The sequence below is a fragment of the Schistocerca cancellata genome, chromosome 4, assembly GCF_023864275.1.
Source record: "Schistocerca cancellata isolate TAMUIC-IGC-003103 chromosome 4, iqSchCanc2.1, whole genome shotgun sequence".
In the NCBI taxonomy this organism is placed as follows: Eukaryota; Metazoa; Arthropoda; class Insecta; order Orthoptera; family Acrididae; genus Schistocerca; species Schistocerca cancellata.
This window is the reverse complement of record NC_064629.1, coordinates 265344234-265349487: the sequence shown is the minus strand read 5'-3', so window position 1 is coordinate 265349487 and position 5254 is coordinate 265344234.

Below are 5254 nucleotides of genomic sequence, written 5' to 3'. Positions count from 1 at the left end.
CGCGAAATTGCAGATCGAATGATGTCCCAAAGGGTGCTGATGTATAATGAGCTATTGCGCCCTGACACAGACGTCCAGTCGCAATTCATGGTGGCAATGCTTGTACCAATACCGAAATCGGCACAGAGTGTCAGCGCCCATGAACTTAGACCACTCACAACGCTCAATACTGACTACAAGATCTTTGCGTGATTGTTGGCGGCAAGGCTCAAGACTGTGATACCGAAGACATTACCATCAGACCAGTCTTGTCTAGGGGTTCGGAGCAACATCCGCTCCATACTGTGACACCATTGCCCTGATGGAAGCATGTCGCATGCGAGCGGATTTCGTATCAGTGGGTTCTGATCGTGCCTTTGACAGGATCAACCATAATTTCCTTGACTCGACCATGCGACACATGGCGATACCTCAGAAGTTCATCACCGTCCTCATGCACCTCCTTCGCGGCGCTCCTTCGACGGTGAGAGTCAATGGCAGGGAGGTAGAAACGATTCCTTTACAGCTGAGTTAGGCAACCATGTCCCTTGTCGATGGTGCTGTTTTCAATAGCGCTCGAGCCATTGATGCAGACTCTTCGACGGACTCTTACAGGCATCCAACTCCGTAGAGTTCCTTCACCTGTCGCGCATATTCTGACGACTTTATGATACTCGTCCGGTTGGAGAGCGAAGTACGTAAGATGGTTTCCCTTCTTATTACATACGGCGTGGGGGCAGGTAGCAGAGAGAACGTGAAGAAAATCAAGATTATGCACGTCGGGCAGGGACTAGATGCTCTGCACAGTCCTTTTACGACTGTGGTCATCATGCGATACTTAGGAGTTTTGTTCACCCGGTCGCTACGGCAATCAGTGGCGGCGAGCTACCGGCGACTGCTCCAGCACGCCCGACTGCCGACTGTACATACGCAACAATTCACTCCGAACCCACGACCTGCTCCAAAGGTGGAATACACTATATATATTAAACAATCGCAAGAGAGCCGGCCGGAGTGGCCGTGCGGTTCTAGGCACTACAGTCTGGAACCGAGCGACCGGTACGGTCGCAGGTTCGAATCCTGCCTCGGGCATGGATGTGTGTGATGTCCTTAGGTTAGTTAGGTTTAATTAGTTCTAAGTTCTAGGCGACTGATGACCTCAGAAGTTAAGTCGCATAGTGCTCAGAGCCATTTGAACCATTTTTGAGCCAATCGCAAGAGAGTCATCCGCCGACGATTGTACGACATTCACATGGTAGATTCCCCACTCTGCCTTATATATGGCAGGCAGGACACCGACGAACATTGTCTGCAGTGCGGTGAGGCGAAGGATGTTTGGCGGCTAACGCAACCCATCATGGCACTCCTCCAATGCACTGACAACTCCACGATCGCGACGCAAGCTTTATTTTTCCCGGACGCGGTCTTTTTCTCCTCACAGAAAACGTCGGCAATCCGCTGGATTGGAGGACACGCATCGCACTACGTAGTCTCGCGGACCGTGATATCGGGCATGGACTATTGGTTCTATCTAACAGAGCAACATGAGATCATCCGACGTCACTCAAAATACAAAACACACTTCACGAACTTTCTATGCAGAATGTTTCATGACTCAACGGAGTGGTGGGGAGTCCCAGGTTTATGTAGTTGCCCCGGCTACAATATTCCTCACAGTGAAGTGACGAGTATATCACTTCGGCCGAACATTATTTTGTTTTCTTTTCTTTTCCATACGTGATTGATTTTTCCTATGATATTAAAATTTAAAAAATAAATAAACAAAAAAAAATAAATGTACAACGTTTTCCTTCCCACTGCCTCTCTCTTCTCCTGTCAGGAAACGGGGACACCGTGGCCAGGCCTCCAAGCAGGCCCCCTGCCCATTCTGCCCCTTGCTCTATATCTAAAGAAAAAAAGCTGTTAAGGGAAGAAAAAGGTCGCTAACGTGCGCCTGTGGGGGATGGCGATCGACTCAGAGATAAGCAGGGTCGAATCCTGCTGGTAGATGAAATTTTCTCAGCCAGTATTTGGTTGGCAAGGATAAGAGAGGTGGTAACGTAGTATTTCTGATCAAACTTTTTGGACCAGTGTCCCTTTCTACAGTGTTTGATGAAGTGAGGGAATGTTGATGGTGGTTTGTCCGTCGGATGGGGACTTAAAGCTCGGTGACAAACATGGTGCTTGTCGGGAGGAATAAACTTGTTGCCAGCGCCGTGTTCCATCCTGTTCCTTCCCTTCATCCATAACAACGCAAACCCAAAGCTACATTGCGAAAGCACTCATCACAGTCATCCACACGACACAGATATACAGTCGACACTTCATAACAGGTCGGAGGAAAGCAACGGCAAACCACCTCCATTAGGACCTTGCCATTATTGGCGATGCAGGATTCCTACATCTGCTCCCCTTAAGCACATTCCCTGAGTACGGAATTATTTATTGTATTACTGACAGCAATAAAGAGCCGTTTCTCAAGTGGTCTCTTATGGAAACCATTTTGTGTATTCAAATCACTGTGCCGAAAGGAGGGCAGAGGACTTGCAAGACAATTACGCTACGTGGGTTGCATGTAGATTTGGCGGAACAAAATTCATGTCGTTCGGATGCTTATGAGCACTACAGTACCCGCTCAAGGTATGTGGCACATGCCCTCAGTGTCATTAATAACTCGTATTTGACGCAGTTGGTATCGCTACAAAAAAACTGGAACAACATGCTTAAATGGCATTGGCCAATAACATTAAACGATCATCTGGGGATGCCCAAACAACTCAGCTGGGCACGATAATAGTCCTCCTTCAACAGAACTGGACAGAGTGCTTGAAATCACCGTTCAGTACAAGTTACAATAAACGTTCGAGATAATTAATGGCAAACTGCAGGTAATTCACAATGATAAGAAATTGTTCACAAAATCACACGCAGTAATTAAGACTCCTGTATTAAAAACATTTGGGTATTTTGCGCAGATCCGCGAGCACACTGCCAAAGCGACCGTCTCTATATAATGCTAAAGCTTGAAACTATATGCGACCTATTCTGGAGTCTCAGTCGTGTTTTCCAGCTGTTTTTGAGCTAAAACGTAACAGTTATTTTAACGAGTATTAAAACTTTTTAAATGACTCGGAAGAGCTATCTAGTATGGTAGCACTGCGGGTTCTGGAAAAAAAATCGCTAATGTTAGCGCTTTACAGCAGGAGCATTCCTGGAATCGCAATGTCTTTCCCAGAATTCCCTCCTCTCCCTTATTTCCTGGAACTCCCTCCCACTACCTCGATTCCCCCCTCCCTCTCCCCATCCCAGCATGGCTGATCGAATTACCTGTGCTCATGTGCTGTCTGCCAGTTGCTGTGTGGCCTGGACCCCTAAAGTTTCGATCAATGGGATGCAAGTTCCCACCACTTGATCAATTTTAATTTTTATAATTCGACTGCATGAACATCATCATTCGATATCTGTATTTTGTAGTTAGATGACCAGTATGAAATGCCAGTAGCGATCAGCTGGGCAGATGAACAATGACTGTAAGTATTTATTCATTCTTTTTTCAAGGATGATATTTTTGCTGTAACAACACTTAGTTTTAACAGACTCAATTTTCGAGACGGCAGCAAGTAACAGCTAACTAGCTTCTATACAAAACCTAGAAAACTACAGGTTGGCAATGTCTGTATTGTTGAGCTCTGCATAGTCTATAGCAATGTCTTTCAGACATGTATGCATATCTGCAGGAACAGACACTGCCTACGATCTATAGGCGTATTTAACTAACGGAATGTATTCGAAAATTGTAGATATGATTATACATCAGACGTACAAATGATTAGCGACCAGTGAATATTTGTGCTGGGACGGGACTCGAACCTGGATTTCTCCCTTAGCACGAGGGGTCGCCTTGACTACTTAAGTTATCTGTGCACTCTTCACTCACCGATCCAAATGTCCATATGTCACAGTGACTGTGTCTCATACTTGCACACATCCCTGTGATTCCTGCAAAGAGAGAGACATTTGTTATTCTTGTCACTTTGCCTTGCTAAGTCACCAAACACAGGTTGGCGTATTATTGACGCAGGGGGAAACGTCATGGAACGAATTTAACAGAAATTTACCAATAGATGGCGCTGTAAGCATCCCAAGGTAAACAGACTTGGCTACAAATGACAGATGAATCGGAATATAATGGCTATGGATTGAGTTGCCCATTACATCAACCGTACTGTTCAGTTTGCATGACTGCACGAGTTCAGCCGTCAACAGTTGTGGCAGTGTTGGTTGGGTAAACCCACCGACGACGACAAGGTCGTACAACATCAGATGCGAAAAATCGATTTTTAACGGTCCTGAGGTCAAAAGCCTCATAAAAATCAAAATGACATCGGGTTTTAATGGTCCTGGGACCAAAACAGGATAAAAAGCAAAATGAGATCGGATTCTAAATGCCATGAGACTGCCCCAACACATGTTCAGTATGCTCTCCATGGTTACTTCCACAAGCTGAAATCGAGAAACATGTTCCATATCAGATCGTTGTCTCGAGGGTCACGATTTCCAAAGTGGAATGACCCATGCGTGTAACTCCAAGTGCCATTCCGTGTTAAAAGTCTGATAATTCCCTTCGCACTACCATATTCACGTCGGAAACCTTTACACTAATAACATGAGTACAAATGACAGTCCCGGCAATGCATTGCCCTTTTATACCTTGTGAACGCAATACAACCGCCACCTGTATATGTGCATATCGCTATCTCATGAGTTTTCAGTGTACAGCAGTATCACGTTAAAACAGAGTTGTGCTTTTGATTTTTAGATATAAATCATGAGCTGTTAACATGTAACATAGAGTCAGCAATATTCTCGTACGCCATAAATGTATGTGTTGCAGCTTTCGTAAAAAAAAAATAAAATAAAAAAAATATTTTTGATGGATGGATCAAAATCGGCCACAAACTGATAGAACAGACCAAAACGTGTCTAAATAATTTGTTGCCTGTCGTAAAAATAATATTTAATTAAATCAACTCTTTTTGAGCAACTGTATTCATATATCCTGTAGTGAAGGGTTCTTTTGTAAATGTAGCATATTCTGCACAAAATGGCTGCCTTGAACACAATTAGGAGCACTGGCTCCATAATTTTATAAACTAGAAAGTATGTGTCACTCTACTCTCCATTGTTGCCAAATTTATTCAAGATGGCAGATCCAAGATTGCGGCGATAGATAAGGCAAAATCGCAATGACGTCATCATGGGAAGTTCAAATTTT